This window comes from Muntiacus reevesi, chromosome 1, assembly GCF_963930625.1.
Source record: "Muntiacus reevesi chromosome 1, mMunRee1.1, whole genome shotgun sequence".
Taxonomy (NCBI): Eukaryota; Metazoa; Chordata; class Mammalia; order Artiodactyla; family Cervidae; genus Muntiacus; species Muntiacus reevesi.
The window spans coordinates 44,417,137-44,433,975 of NC_089249.1; positions in this window are offsets into that span (position 1 = coordinate 44,417,137).

The window sequence follows — 16,839 nt, forward strand, 5'->3', positions numbered from 1 at the left end:
GGCAATATTTCATTAAAAAGCACCAGGAGAAACTTGTTTTTCTGTTCTGGAATCCAGGCAGAAGATTGAGCAACATAGTTCTCAGAAATGGCACCAAAAAGTGGAGCCAAAGATCTTTTGAGACTGCTGCTGCTGCAAATTAGATCTTTGTGCCTTTCCTCATTTTCCTAAGTGTTAATTACTGGGTTGTGAGCTATAGCATGTAGAGAAGATAGAGGAGAAATATTATTTGGGCCTTTTGTTTCTTTACTTGCACACTTTTCTTCCCCCCCCCCCCCATTTATTTTTATTAGTTGGAGGCTAATTACTTACAATATTGTAGTGGTTTTTGTCATACACTGACATGAATCAGCCATAGATTTACATGTATTCCCCATCCTGATCCCCCCTCCCGTTCACTTTTCTTTACAAGATAAACAGTGACATGTTTTCCACAGGTATAGCAACAAAGAAAATGCTAATCATGTCAAGTATGATTTGTGGAGGTATCGCCTTTCTTCTTTGGGCAGTGTTAGGATTTCCTCAAAAATGTAAGTAAACAATTTCTGCTAAAAATATATTGATTGTATTAATATTGATTTGGTTATACCAGTGACTAGCTTTTCTTTCTCCTTCACTGAACAACTGGACTCAGAAAATATTCTCCCTACCAGAGCCATCTAGTTTTTCTTCAAAATTAGTTACTTTGCTTTGTCTTCTAGAATGATCTTTTGTTTAATAAATATCTCTTTAACTTCAGGCATATGATGATACCAAAATGGAAAAAAAAATAAGTAGATTTTCTGCCCTGGAAGGAATTCATTATTAACCGAAGAAAAAAGCATGTAAACATGATAAGAAAAAAGTGTCAGTTGCTCAGTCGCATCTGACTCTTATGACCCCATGGACTGTAGGCCACCAGGCTCCTCTATCCATGGGATTTTCTATGTAAGAATACTGGAGTGGGTTGCCATTTCCGTCTCCAGGGGGTCTTTCTGACCCAGGGATCGAACCTGGTTCTCCTGCATTGGCAGACAGATTCTTTACTGCCTGAACCACAAGAGAATAACCACTGAGTATAAGTACATTCAGTCTGAAGCAGAAGAAGAGATTATAAGCCTACCTCTAGTAGTTGGGCTTCCCTTGTGGCTCAGCTGGTAAAGAATGTGCCTGCAATGCCGGAGACCTGGGTTCGATACCTGGGATGGAAATATCCCCTGGAGAAGGGAATGGCTACCCGCTCCAGTGTTCTGACCTAGAGAATTCCACTGATTCTATAGTCTGCAGGTTTCCAAAGAGTCAGACACTACTGAGTGATTGTCACTTCACTTTGCTAGTAGTCAAGTGAGGCTTTGTGATGGGAGGAGTATTTATGCTGAATCAGGAGATCAAGTAGGCATTTATCAGTGAGCATGACTTTGAGGAGAAAAAGAACATGAGCATCAGAGAATCATACCAGGTGCAATTAGGATAGAGTTTAAAAGAAGTGGGTTGCGGTCTAGCAATTATATTACATTCCCCTAGTGCATTAATTCTCTCACTTCCACAGATGATTATTTTATACTTTATCCTTTCTCTCCAAACCTTTAGGGAGTCTTTCCACATCTTCACTGTCAAATCTATATCTTTGCTTCTAACCTTATAGCTTACTTCAGTTCAGTCGCTCAGTCATATCTGACTCTTTATGGCCCCACGGACTGCAGCATGCCAGGCCTCCCTGTCCATCACCAACTCCTGGAGCTTACTCAAACTTGTGTCCGTCGAGTCAGTGATGCCATCCAACCATCTCATCCTCTGTTGTCCCTTTCTCCTCCCACCTTCAATCTTCCCCAGCATCAGGGTCTTTTCTGAAGAGTCAAGTTCTTCGTATCAGATGGCCAAAATATTGTAGCTTCAGCATCAGTCCTTCCAATGAATATTCAGGACTAATTTCCTTTAGGATTGACTGGTTGGATCTCCTTGCAATACAAAGGACTCTCAAGAGTCTTCTCCAACACCACAGTTCAAAAGCATCAGTTCTTCGGTGCTCAGCCTTCTTTATGGTCCTACTCTCACATCCATACATGTCTACTGGAAAAACTATAGCTTTGACTAGACAGACCTTTGCTGGCAAAGCAATGTCTTTGCTTTTTAAAATGCTGTCTAGGTTGGTCATAACTTTTCTACAAGGAGCAAGCATCTTTTAATTTCATTGCTGCAGTCACCATCTGCAGTGATTTTGGAGCCCAAGAAAATAAAGTCTGTCACTGTTTTCATTGCTTCCGTATCTATTTGCCATGAAGTGATGGGACCAGATGCCATGATCTTTGTTTTTTGAACATTGAGTTTTAACCCAGCTTTTTCACTCTCGTCTTTCACTTTCATTAAGAGGCTCCTCAATTCTTTTTCACTTTCTTCCATAGGGTGGTGTCATCTGCATATCTGAGGTTATTGATATCTCTCCCGGCAACCTTCATTCCAACTTGTGCTTCGTCTAGCATGGCATTTTTAGGGCAATTAGTAGAAAACTTCCAAATAACTCTCATCACCACACCTATTGTATTACCTCTACCCATAAACTCTATCCGGATTCTTGGTACTATGTAGATGCAGTGTTCATGTTCTATGCTAGCTTATAGCCTCTTTCCTGATTGGTATTACTGTAGTAAATCTTGTCTCTCTTCTCTGCATCATCAGCCTTTTCATGCTCAACTGAAATATCCTCATGGGCAGCATGATATAGTGATATCTCTCCTACTCTCCCCTGCCAAAAAAACAAAAACAACAAAAAACCAAACTCTCTAGACTTTACTCTTCCTTCATCTACCAATTTGTTTTCTCCTCTGTACAGTAGCCTCCTTGAAAAATTTTCTTTGCTAGCTTTTCCTAATGTCTGTTTTGCTGTCTTCTGTTGAATCTACACTGCTCAGATTCCCATTGCTTTTTCTACCAAATTTACCTTACAAGTCCATTAGTAACTTCCAGATAAATTCTCAGTCTTTATCAAACTTGATCTGTGCAGTAGTCAGCACTGTCTCTCTCCTTGGAAATGATTTGTTCATTTGACTTCCAAAACAGCATTCTCTCATGCCTTGCTTCCTACCTAATCTGTTGCTTATTTGCAGGTTTCTTGTATTTGTTCCTTATTTTCTCCCTGACCTCTTACCTTTGCCCCAGGTTCAGTCCTAGAGCAGGTCCCCTCTTCATCTGCCTTTGTACTCTTGGTGACCTGAGCCAGACTTAAAACTTTTACATTAACATTGATGATTTCCGAATATATATCTCCGGTCTGGTTCTTCTCACTGAATTCCAAATTGTTAAATCCACCTACTTGACTCTCTAACAATCATCTTAAACCTAGCATTGTCCAAGTTGAAATTTTAAACTTCTGTCTCCTATAGCTCCTTCTATCTGTGGTTTTCCTCATCTCAGGAAATAGCAACTTTATCTTTTCAGTTTTCAAGACAAAAACTTTGTAGCCCTTTTTTGACTCTTTTCCCCACTGTCAAGCCCCAAACATAATCAGCAAATTCTTCCCGGCCTTTCAAAATATGGCTATAATATGAGTACTTTTCATCATTTCTACCCTCTTGATCGTTCCCAATTCACATTTTGTATCTTCTAAATCTTCTTCTCTCTTCCACCCTTGACCTTCTAGAGCAACATGCCCAGTGAAAATATAATGTGAGTCACAAATATCATTTAAATTTTAACAGCCACATTGAAATTAAAGAAAAATTGCAACAGCTTTAATTGCATTTTATTTAATTCAAATGTAGTCAATGTATTATCATTTCATCATGTAGCTATGTAAACATTATTGAGATCTTCATACTATTTTTTGTAGTGTTTGATATTCAGTGCATGTTTTATACTTATAAGACACCTGGATTTGGACTAGCAATATTTCAGGTGCTCAATACTCACACCTAGCTATGGCTACCATTTCAGGCAGTACAGTTTTAGAGTCTATTTTTAACAATTTTTTGAGACAAATCAAATCTGTACAAAATGCTGAAGAGGTCTTTTGTTCTGTTGGAGTGATGCCAAAATCCTACTAATGGCCACAATGCTCTGTTGGATCTGGTCATTCAATTATCTCTGTGATCTTGTCTCTTATTACTTCATTTTTCTCTAGTCCTCTGGCATCCTTACTACTTTGTGAAGAAGGAAGACACGTTCATCTTTGTCTTTTGTCCTAGGTCTTCTTTTTGTTTGGGAAGCTCTTCCTCTGTATGTGAATATGCCCCCCTAGCTACCTCCTTCAAATCTTCAATAAATATCTCATGGAACACTGTCTGGACTATTGCATTAAAATTGCACTTCTTTCCACCAACAATCCCAATCCCCTTTACTTTGATGCATTTTATGACAAACTAGTATAGTTTATTAGATATGTAAGTCCCATTTAGGGGAAGGATTTTTGTATCTTATTTATAGAGTTGTGTTTCTAAAGCTACAAAAGTATCTGGCACATGGTGGCAGCTCAAATGATAATTGTTGAATGAATGAATGAATGAACAAAGTAGTGAGTGAATTAGAAAACATGACTTTCTTGTGACCCAAGTTCTGAGCCACAGACTTGATTTTTGAACAAGATGTTTATTTGAACTTGACATTTTAAAATAATTTTGAAATCAATATTGGTGACCTGAGTTTTTCCACTTGACTTTTATATCAGAACTCATATGTATAATCCCATACTGTTGGTTTATTATACAGTTTGAGGGTCTTCAGATTCAGGGGATTAAGTGTGACCAGTCATTTCTTTCAGCTGTGGGTTAGAGGTGTCCTCTTTATTAAACCTAATTTCTCTGAAGATTGTTACACTTTCATGAGTAATTTTATCTACCTAGTGGCAGTAAGTTGGAGAATAAAAACTGAATGTTAGTAAGAGTTCAACATTTTTTCCCCTCCATTGTTTTGCGTTTAAGGATAAAGGAACAATTTTAATGAGAGGTGCTGTTTTTGAAAGACAATCTAGTCTCACTTAAGTCAGCAATAGGGAGCCAAGTATCTGAGATTAACAGGGAGAAATACCTTATTTATCATGAGATGTGTCCCAGCCACCATAGTAAATTACAGGGGAAAAAAACTGGTAAATAAAGAAAATACCAGTAGTATGAAAAAAATCGAAGGAAAAATGTCTAAAGAAGATTGAGTTTCTGAAAGTTTGTTTATTATTACCATTTTAAATTATACATAGATCTGCATTCTTCAATGGTGATTTGTTTTATGCTCTGTTCTTGATCTTTAATTTTCCTGAATTATGTCAGTTAAATCGTTTGAACATGGAGATAACATACGTTTTCTCAGTCTGAAAAATATGAGAATCTTTTACAGTGAAGATGAAACTCTTTCATTTTCTTACACTTTCTTCATTTCCCCCCCTCAATTGCTATGTTAATTTTAGCTAAAAATCCAGTGATCTTCTATAACAAGACATGCTCTGAGGATGCAATTACATGTCCACAAAGCTGGAGCCGAATCAATAATAATTGCTTCTTTCAATCTGAACGTGAAAAAACTTGGATGAATGGCCAGACAAAGTGCACGGCTCACTCTGGATCTCTGGCCATATTCAACTCCAAGAATGAAGTGGTTAGATGTCTCCTTCGCAATATACATTCCATTTAATTTACTGAGTAGCTATTCTGTACAGGTATACTTCAAGGGTGTGATAGATCAGTCAATGAGACAATCAAAGATCTCTGTCTTTATAAAGGTTAAATCACATGGGAAGAGACAAGGAATAAAAAAGATAATCATAATAAACATATAAATTTTATAGTATGTTGCAAATTAGTAAATTTTATGCAAAAAATTGTAAGTTGAGAGGATTTTATGAGTGTTTTCAGTGGGTAGACTGCAAGTAATATAGTCAACTCAGTGATAACACTTGAGCAAAAACGTAATGTCCATAAGGGAGTTAGTTGGTCAAGGGAATATCTGGGGGACAAACTTTCCAGAAAAGGAAATAGCTAGAACATAAATCTTAAGGTAGGTATTTGCCTGGAAATTCAATGAACAGAAAAGAGGCAGCCAGTCAATGTACCTAACATGAGACTGTGAGTGAGATATATGACTCATCTAGGTCTGTAGGCTTTTTTAACTAGACTTAGGAGATATTGCAGAAAATGAAGGGAAAAAAAAGTATGATGTGATTTAACTTAAGTTTTAAAATAATCATTTTCTTTTAAATGTAATGTGCCCTTGAATTACAAATATTAGGCTGTTGCAATAATTCTAGCAAGAGAGTAGTGGGCTCAAAATGACCATAGCATTGGAGGTAACGAGAATGAGAAAACTAGGAGAGCACTCTGTATTTTGTGAAAGGAATCTTTGATGCCCTATCTGGGACCCTCTTGCTATTGGATTGGACTGAAAATGGACAGCACAAGCAAACTCTGGATATGGACAAATGGAGATGTGTTCAGCAACTGGTAAGCATTAATAGCATGTATTTGTTCATACATGTGTTGAGGATGGTAAGAACTCTGAATCTATAATTGTTCTTTTGTGTTTAGTTGTGCCTGCCTCTTTTGCAGCCTGCCAGTCTCCTCTGCCCATGGGATTTCCCAGGCAAGAATACTGGAGTGTATCACCATTTCCTTCTCCAGGGGATCTTCCCAACCCAGGGATCAAACCTGGATTTCCTGCATTACAGACAGATTCTTTACTGCTGAGCCAGCAGGGAAACCACTTCCATAATTTCCTCCACACCATCTCCCCAAAAGGCCCCTCAACAAATTAAATGCCAAAGAGAAGCTTCAGACAAATATATGGTCTTGGGTGAAGGTCAGATACTTATGGACTATACCACTCGTGAGCCACAAAGATTTCTTCTATTCTAGACGAAATTAAAATCCAACTTGTATGAACCTTGCCTTATTCTTCTCAGGGCTTTGCCTTTGATTTGTTTGTTCACTATTGCTTCGAATTCTCACTGGCATGGGAGTCTTAGAAAGTTCACTCAAACCTACACTTACTACACCCACTGATGGCTTGAAATGGAAGAGAATTAAGTGATAAAGGCAAAAGGCTTGCTTCTATTGACCTTTATTTAAAATCTAGAATTTCTCTATGTTCCTAAGTTTGAAGAACTGATTGTACCTGTAGACATTACTTCTATTCTTGAAATATTTAAGATCTTCTCCAACTTCATGGAGGAGAGAGGAATTGGAAACATACTGATTTCCCCGTAGAGAGGGGCACTAGCTACAATTTATTGAGCACCTACTACAGATAGATGCTGTCTCAGTCCAGTGGCATTTGGTGCCAGACATGATAGAATGTGTATGACATAACAGAGTAACAGGAGTTGCTAAATTTAGAGAAATTTCTGTCATCATTGTGCTTATATCCAATTTGGGGGAAAAATACACATGCAATGATTTGAGCCCAATAATATAGCCAAACATTATGTTTTCAACTTTGAAAAGTATCACATAAACTTTCTGACTACCAAACTTAACAATTATGGAATTTTCTTGAGAGAAGATATTATGTATTATATATAGCTCCACTTTGGAAAAAAAGATGAGACAGAGGTTAAAGTAAGTTGGTTAAAATTGGTGCAATAGTTTGCTAAGGCTACCGTAATAAATACCACAGACTCGGTGGCTTAAATAATAGTTGTGGAGCCTAGAAGTCTCAGATAAAGGTTTGGCAGGGTTGATTTCTTCTGAGGCCTCTCTCCTCGGCCATCTTCTCTGTGTTTTCACACGGTCTTCCCTCTGTGCACTTGCCTATCTGTGCCCAGATTTCTTCTTCTTATGAGGAGATCAGCCATACTGGAGTAGGGTCCCCTGTAAAGACCCTTTTTAACTTAACCAACATTTTAAAACACTTCATCTCCTAAGATAATTGCATTCTGAGCTATGAGTGGTGAGGTCCTCAATATATAAATTTGAAGAGGGGGGTACCTAATTCAGCCTATGACAATTATTGAGCTCTCAACACCAAAGAATGCATAGGAACAGAAATCACATACATTTTGGAAACAGGCAGATAAAAATTTCAAGTTACACTAGAAGTTAGGAAGTGACACCAGTGGCACAAATTAACTCCCCAATTGCTGAAAGCATTTTAATTAACAGAAATTATATACCAGGAATCATCATAACTCTCCATTCTATTTTTCTTATCCTTATTTTGAACTCGCAACTTCTTCTCTTTATATATGACCCACAATAAGAATTTAGTAAACCCTTTCAAGATATTTTATTTATAATTATTTATGTATGTCATAACCTATCCAGCAAGAAATACCTACTTCACCATGACAATAGTTGCAAGAGTAGATGACTGAACATCTGTTTCACCCTTAAGATCGTCCGATTTTTTCTTTTTCTAACAAGTGAAGGGTGGTCAATTTAATGTCAGTTATAATGTCTCCCTTTATATAATCTTTAAATGGCAAAAGAAATTTATTTGATAATTTTAATTCTGAAGTATATTGCTTCTCAGATAGCTCAGTGGTAAGGAATCCACTTGCCAGTGCAGGAAACACAGTAGACATGGGATCAATCCCTGAATAGGGAAGATCCCCTGGAGGAGGAAATGACAACCCACCCCAGTATTCCTGCCTGGAAAATCCCATGGACAGAGTAACCTGGCAGGCCTACAGTCCATGGAGTCACAAAGAGACCATGATTTAGTGACTGAACATGCATGATTTTGAAGTATAAAAGGAAGAATTCCATCCTTTATAAAATGATTTATAGTGTTTCAGTTCAGTTCAGTCGCTCAGTCGTGTCTGACTCTTTGCGACCCCGTGAAGCACAGCACACCAGGCGTCCCTGTCCATCACCAACTCCCGGAGTCCACCCAAACCCATGTCCATCGAGTCGGTGATGCCATCTAACCATCTCATCCTCTGTCGTCCCCTTCTCCTCCTCCCCTCAGTCTTTCCCAGAATCAGGATCTTTTCAAATGAATCAGCTCTTTGCATCAGGTGGCCAAAGTATTGGAGTTTCAGCTTCAATATCAGTCCAATGAACACCCAGGACTGATCTCCTTTAGGATGGACTGGTTGGATCTTCTTGCAGTCCAAGGGACTCTCAAGAGTCTTCTCCAACACCACAGCTCAAAAGCATCAATTTTTCTGCACTCAGCTTTCTTTATAGTCCAACTCTCACATCCACACATGACCACTGGAAAAACCATAGCCTTGACTAGACAGACCTTTGTTACAGTGTTTACTACCCTCATAACCCTTTCTTCTCACCATCACAGGTAAAGTTTGGGGATAAAAATTGGATAAGAAAAGAATTCGGCTTATTTCACTTCCTGTATTCCTTCCACATCCCACATGTTGAAACATAGTCACCAGAGTTTGCACTGCATATTTTTGGTTGTGCTTTATTGTTTCTCATGAAGTTCAGTCAATAAAGAGTGAATCTTTTTGTTTTGTTCTAGGTTCAATATTGACGGAAGTGGAGAGTGTGCCTGCATGTTTCAGAAGGGCATAAGTAGTGACAATTGTAGTGATGCAAGAAAGTACACATGCAGCAGAAAAGGGTTTTGTCCTTAGGTAAAGAGTTTTTCCCATACAGGAAATAAAGTGATTAAAGAAAAACTTATCTTTTTGTACTTTATAAATTAATGTAGCTGCATTTTCTTTTCCATCAGACATACTTTTTTTTTAAAGTTCACTGATAAAATATTAAATCATTTTTATCTTCATTTAAATATTTATCTGAGAAGATAGGAGTCAAGCTGGTGGATTAGTAGAATGTGGAGTTTGCCTCTCCCCACAAATACATCAAGAATAGAACTACAGGGACTACCCTGGTAGTCCAGTGACTAAGACTTAGCGCTCCCAATGCAGGCGGTCCAGGTTCAATACCTGGTCAGGAAACTAGACTCCACATGTTGCCAAATATATATATATATATAAAGCAGTACATTTATAAATGGAGCAATTTTCAAAGAACACCTGTTGAACACTATTAGAGGACTTTGAACACCTAAAAAGACAAGAAAAATTCCTCACACAACTGGGTTGGACAAAAGAAAGAAAGGAAAAGAAGAGGAAACAGGAAAGGACAGGACCCCAGGGAATAGTTGAAAAAGAAGAGAGTTTCCTTCACTCAGAGAAGCCCACTCAAAGCTAGGGGTACGAGCTGGGGAAGGGAGGAATCTTCAGGGGACCTGAGTGGAATACAGCAACAGGTCTGTGGAGGGCAGGAGGAGTAGGACCTAAGCGCAAGTTCCATGCCCAGACAGTGCACCTCAGCTTGGGACGCAGGTCTTTGGTGCAAAGGGAGACTAGGTGCTAGAAAGAAGAGTTTGGAGAATAAACCCAAGAAGGAGCTGCAGTTGGCTGTGAGAATTGCCTGAGTAACCTCACACATTCTGTCAAAATTCTTTCAGGAATCATCTTCTTTCTGTCAGATATTCTTGAGAAATATCTTTCTTTTGGTCATGTTTCTCTCAGATACATCCTTCTTAACATTATATACATCCTGAAATCTTTCTATCAGAAATCCTTCAGAAACCTTCTTTCCGTTAGAATTACTTCATTAGTCTACTTCATATATGAAAATTTCCTTAGACATCTTCTTCTTTCTATCAGGTGTCCACAGAAATCTCTATCTTTCTGTCAGGTTTTATCTCAGCACTTCCTCCTTTCTGTCAAATTTTACATCAGAGCCTCCTCCCTTCAGAATATTCTCTGAAATTTCCTTTGTCAGTATTCCCTCAGTGATCTCTTTCTTTCTGTCAAGTTTCCCTTAAAAAATTGTCTTCTTTTTGTCAGGCCTTCCTCAGATGTCTCCTTCTTTACTCTGGCATCCCTCAGTAATCTCCCTCATTTTTTCAAATTTCTTTCAGAAATTTTCTTATTTGTTTTATGTTTCCCTTGAAATGAAAATGTTAGTCACTTAGTCATGTCCAACTCTGAGACCTCATTGACTGTAGCCTGCCAGGCTCCTCTGTCCATGGAATTCTTCAGGCAAGAATACTGGAGTGGGTGGCCATTCCTTTCTCCAGGGGATCTTCTGGATCCAGGGATTGAAGCGTCACCCACATTGCAGGCAGTTTCTTTATCATATGAGCCACCAGGGAAGCCCATGTTTCCCTTAGTAAGTCTCTTTATTTCTGACAGAATTCTCTCATAATTGCCCTCTTTCTCTTAGGTTTTCTTCTCATATGGCCTTTCTTTCAGAATTCTTTTAGAAATCATCTTTTTTGTCAGAATTTCCTTCAAAACTTACCTTTTTTCTGTCTGGTTTTCCTCTGATATAGCCTTCTTCTTTCAGATTTCTTTTAGAAATTTCCTTTTTTCTCTCATGGTTTCCTCAGAGATATCTTTTCTGTCAGGTTTCCCTCAGGTATCATCTTTTTTTTTCCTGTCGAGTTTTCCTCAGAAATCTTTTTCCTGGTGTATTTGTCACTTAATCTTTTCTTCTGTCATGTTTTCCTCAGAAATCTTCTTTCTGTCAGATTTTCTTAGAAATGTCTTTGTTTCTTTCTTGTTAAAATAGTGCAGAAAAAAGGTGAATTATACAAGAAGGCAAACAGAGAGAAAATGGAAAAAAAGGTACCAGAAGACATGGGTTCCAGGCTCAACATATCTATATTTAGTTTATTGAATGATCTTAGGCCAGTCACTTGATTTTTCTGAATTTTAATTTTGTTATCAGCATTCCTAATACCTGTTGTTAAATATAATTTTGTAATGTAAGTATAATAATACAGATAAAAGAGCTTTGTAAATTGTAGATCACTGACTAAATGCTTCTGGTTGTTGGTCACTATCACCTTTGAAATCAGTAAGAACTGTCCCAAGAAAAGAAAGCTGTGTGTAAGGATAAATGTAAACGGATTTGTACTTAGAAGACTGAGAATCAACCATAAGATCTAAAGGAGCAAGCTAGATTTGTTTTACCCATACAGAATACCTTGTATTTACATAATTCTTAAAAAGGAATTATATGAAAATCTTTTAAGATTTATTGTTTAAAAAGAAGGTGCAGAATAATATATATTATATGTTAATATTTGTATAAAAATATAAACACCCATATGTGAACATATGTGTATAAATTATGTGTGTGTGTTAATCTGTTATTGTGTCTGACTCTTTGCACCCCGTGGACTATAGCCCGCCAGGCTCCTTTGTCCATGGGATTTTCCAGGCAAGAATACTGGAGTGGGTAGTCATTCCTTTCTTCAGGGGATCTTCCTAATCTAGGGATTGAACCCAGGTCTCCTGCACTGCAGGCATATTCTTTATTGTCTGAGCCATCAGGGAACCCCATGTGTGAACCCCATATATATATGTATATATATGACATCTGAGTATATATATCTTCCTCTGACATTTACTGAGCCTCAGGCCAGAGAACAAACTGAGGTTCACATATCATATTTTTAAATGGACTGACATGCTTAAGGAGGCAAGGTACATGTCCACACACGTGCCAGTCTTTGTGCCAGTGTGATTGTACTCATTTATTCCTGTTCTCTGATACATCTATCATACATTTTATTTCTACATATGTTATATACCACAAAATAAATTACTATTGTTTTTTTAAAAAATAATAAATAAATATACACATTTATAATTCAAGCTAACAGAATTTTCTATGCTTTATCCTCCTATCTGGACAAAAATAGCTTCAGAACCACACAATTGAAAAATATGTAAAAAGATCATAGGAGTGATGAGTGTGTAATTTCTATTATTTTCTTTGATTAAACTCAAGATATACTCAAGAAACTCAATATATACTTCTCACAGAGAACAAAAAATAGACCTTAAATGTGCTGTTTAAATTTTACAAGCGACCACTGAATACACACAGATACAAAAGTATATATGTGTGTGTGTGTGTGTGTGTGTGTGTATAGATATGAATCAGGTAAGAAGAAGTAGGGCTGCTATTTTTCTCAGGATTTTTGTTGATAATCCTCAGTTATCAATAAGAAATTTAAAAGATAGTGTCTATAAAAATAATATAAACATATTTTTAATATTGTTTTTGGAACCACCAGAAAAACCACAAATAGTAATATAACTTCATCCTTTTATTTCTCATTAAGAAAATTTATTTTAAACACCCGTTATCACATTAACAAATATTTTGAAAATTCTTTTTTTAAGGCAAAACAAATGACCAGTCTTTTAGATACCCTATAAGTAAATAACAGTCTTTCTGTTGGTGCATTTTTTATTGTGAAAGGTTGGAAGTTGCCATTCCAACATAAGCCAACCCAGATAGTATGGCATGGGATTATTCACTACCAATAATAAAATACAGAGCAGAAACCCTCAAGGTCAACCAGAAGACTCCCAAATAGGCTAAGTATATTTAAATTCTGTAGCAGATAGAGGTTAAATAAAACTATGTGAATTATTGAAGAAAAATAATGTAGCTCTAAAGAAGTTTGGATATGGGTGTGAAATCAATGCTCACTGAGAATCTGTAATGTAGAAAAAAGCCTCACCATCTTTGTTTCTGGATATCCCATGACCATACTCCCCAGGTGGAAAAGTAGAGTCACTAGTTTGATGTCACCCCAGAAGCTGAAGTGGGTCAAATAACCAGTATTTTTAAAGTGTGACCAGGTAATGACAGCATTCTGACAAGTTACCAGGCCCTAGTAATATGGATACATGTGAGTATTTTGTTGTCTCTGTCACTTTTAAGAAAAACAACAATGGTGATTGCAAGGCAAAATATGGGGTGATTTAATACAAATCCCCAACCTCCAGGATCTAATGCCCGTTGATATGAAGTGGAGCTGATGTAATAACAATATAAATAAAAGTACACAATACATGGAATGTACTTGAATCATCTTGAAACCAATCCCCACCCTCCACCCTCGTTCATGGAAAATTGTCTTCCAGGAAACCTGTCCCTGTTGCCTAAAAGGTTGGGTATTTAAGAGACATGTAAGTTAGACTGTGAGGGAACACATACGGGGAGAAGAGTCCCTAAAGATCACCGCAGGCTCATATGCGCACTCTGCAGCCAGTGTACTTTTTAATGTCATTTTACTTAATAACCTTTCAAACAGAATGGTGAAACCATGTGTTTAGGAAAGGCATGTGTTTCTACAGAAGCAGTGAAAGAATACCCATGAAGGGAGTTCATCTAACTTTCCAGAAGTCAAAAAAAAAAAAAGGCAGTTGTAAACCCAAAATTAGAATCAGCTCCATCCAATTCCGTAAGTGGCTCCTTCCAAAAATTTACCAGACTTGGACCAACCACACCGAAGGTACCCAAGCCTCTAGCATGATTGAGCAAAACTTAGGGGATGGTCACCGGTCCTTGTATATAAGCTTCTCAATTCCACAGAAATGAACAGAGTACTGGCTCTACACAGCAAACAAAAGGTATGCACAGATTTTTGGTTGTCATAATTGCATGTATTTCAATATATTAAAACCCGGAGAGTAATGCTGACTAACAATGAAAGTGAATCAGTGATCTAATGAAGGACATAAAGATGTAACATTCTTTAAACATAATATAGCTTCATACATAAAATTATTTGCAAAGAATAGTTTTATTTTAGCTCACATAAATGCTGTGATTCATAAGCAGATTCCAAAGTAACACAAAATATACCAGAATATGTGTGTATAGATAGATAGATAGAGAGAAATATGTTTGACATGAACATTATGAGCATTGTTGCTATAGTGTCTCATCTGATTGTTGTATCATTTCTACAAGATTAGTACAGTTTTTCTCTCAATTTTACAAAACAGACAATTGAGCAAGAGCATTTAGGTAACTTTCTCAAAGTCACACAAATAATAAATGTGTTTGAATCTATACAGACTTAAGGTGTGTGTATAATTATTATTAATGACTGGTGTACAGGTTTTCTATAAAAATGAGAAATGAGAGACCGTTCCAAAAATAGCATGAAGTGCTATACAACACAAATACTACTTTCTATGTGTTCCACTCAAGATGTTTTTCTTGTTAGAGAACAAAAATTTTTCACTAATTTCATGATGTTCCTTGCTTGTGGATGAGTCAGTTTTCTGATTTCTTTTCTGAACTAACAAGTTTGTCTACATTCATATCTGATTTAAATCAGTAGTGACAGTTTATCTGGATTGCAAGAGCCTATTTTGATCATCAGTGGTTTCAATTCTATCTTGTTAGTCAAGCTCAGTGTTTTTTTTTTTTTTAAGTGATGTATACAAAGATCTTGGTTTTCTCCTATTGATCTGGATTAATTACCACCTTTGCCTTATTATTCTGGAGCTACACATCGGCAGGCATGACAGCTGGATACACATGACAGGTCAGTTGCATAGAGTGGGTGAGAATAAAAGGAAGAGAAATAAAAATAAAATACAAGACAGCCTCAAAATGCTAACTTCCTTACTTAAGGAGGAAAACTGCTAAAGGAAGTGAAGTGGTATGGTAGGGGTGAAAGTACTGTTGCAAAGTAACAGAAGGTTTGGGAGAATGTGTAGAGTTCTGTATCTGCAAGAGAGGGCATACATAAGCTTGTGTGTATATAAAGATACTCAGAGTTGAATTTTGTGGCATGTGTATTATATTCCAATACAAAAGATTTTTGAAATGTGCTTTTACAGAAATGAAAGAGGTTGTTTACTACAGTTTTGCGCCATCCTGTAATCAAGATATTTTTCCCCTGATTCAAGTGGCACAGCCTGAGAATGGGTAGAAATAGCTAATGTCTCACTAAAGTAAATGAAGATGTTTGTAAATGATTAATCTTAACTCTGGTTGGCTTTAAGAATCATTAGGCATCTAGCATCTTCTGTTGTTTTCCCAACACCACCTTAATATTATGGAAAATAGAAGTAGAGAGGAGTGTAGGAGGGAGTCTCAAGAGGGAGGGGAATATATGTATATATTTGGATGATTCATAATATTGTACAGGAGAAACTAATGTAACATTGTACTCCAATTATATTTCAATTGAAACAAAAGAACTAGAAGTAGAGAAAGTCTGAAGGTGGCTTAAGGATGCATAATGAGATTAAAAAGAGCTTTTAAAGAAGTAAAAGGATTGACTGAACCTAACAAAGCTATATTTTAGTGCCTGAAATATGAACAAACAATTGACAACAACAAGGCACAAAAGCAGAACAAAACAAAACCCCACCATGCACAGCAATTCATGGTTTATGTTAGACAAAATGAGTGAATTGTGTACCAAAAGACTGGAATAGGCAACCTAAAAAACTTCCAAGATAAAGACAGTGAAAGGAAAAAGTAAAAGTTTGATATAAATTGCAGATAACAGTTGAAACCACTGATATAAATTCCAATGCTGGCTACTCTATAACTCTCTTAATAAATAAATCTGATCATCTTAAAAGTTAGAGAGACTTCAGCAGTCACTTAACAAAACTTGTCTAATGTGATATTCCCAACTACAACATTCCTAGCAGTTTGTACTAGAAGATCTTCAGTGATGACAATACTTCTGCCTTTCAAGGCTATCTACCTCAATTTAGACAAATTTTAACTAGAAGTGTCTTTCTCTAGTGAATGGATATAATGTCACTCATGATTAATTTAAAAGTGGTTAAAGTGCTTACACATATGCATAGAGTAACCTTAGATTTCCAAAAGAGTTTCCAGCAGTCCCTCATGGAATGTTCTCTAAGCTATGAACTAGCAGAAAATAAATTAAAACGAGAATACAAAAGAAGTGGGACAGGAAAACAGCTCGAGAGCAAAAGGACAAAAAATATTGAGTGTACATAAGTGCTTTTTCTAATTTTAACGTGGCCTTAGAGGACCTTAAATATTATCTCTCTGAGCATTTGTTTCTGCATTTATAAAATGAAGATAATTAATCCTGTGTTACAGCTATTGTTATAAGGAATAAATAGGACAGAATCTATGAAGAACATTTAATTCATTG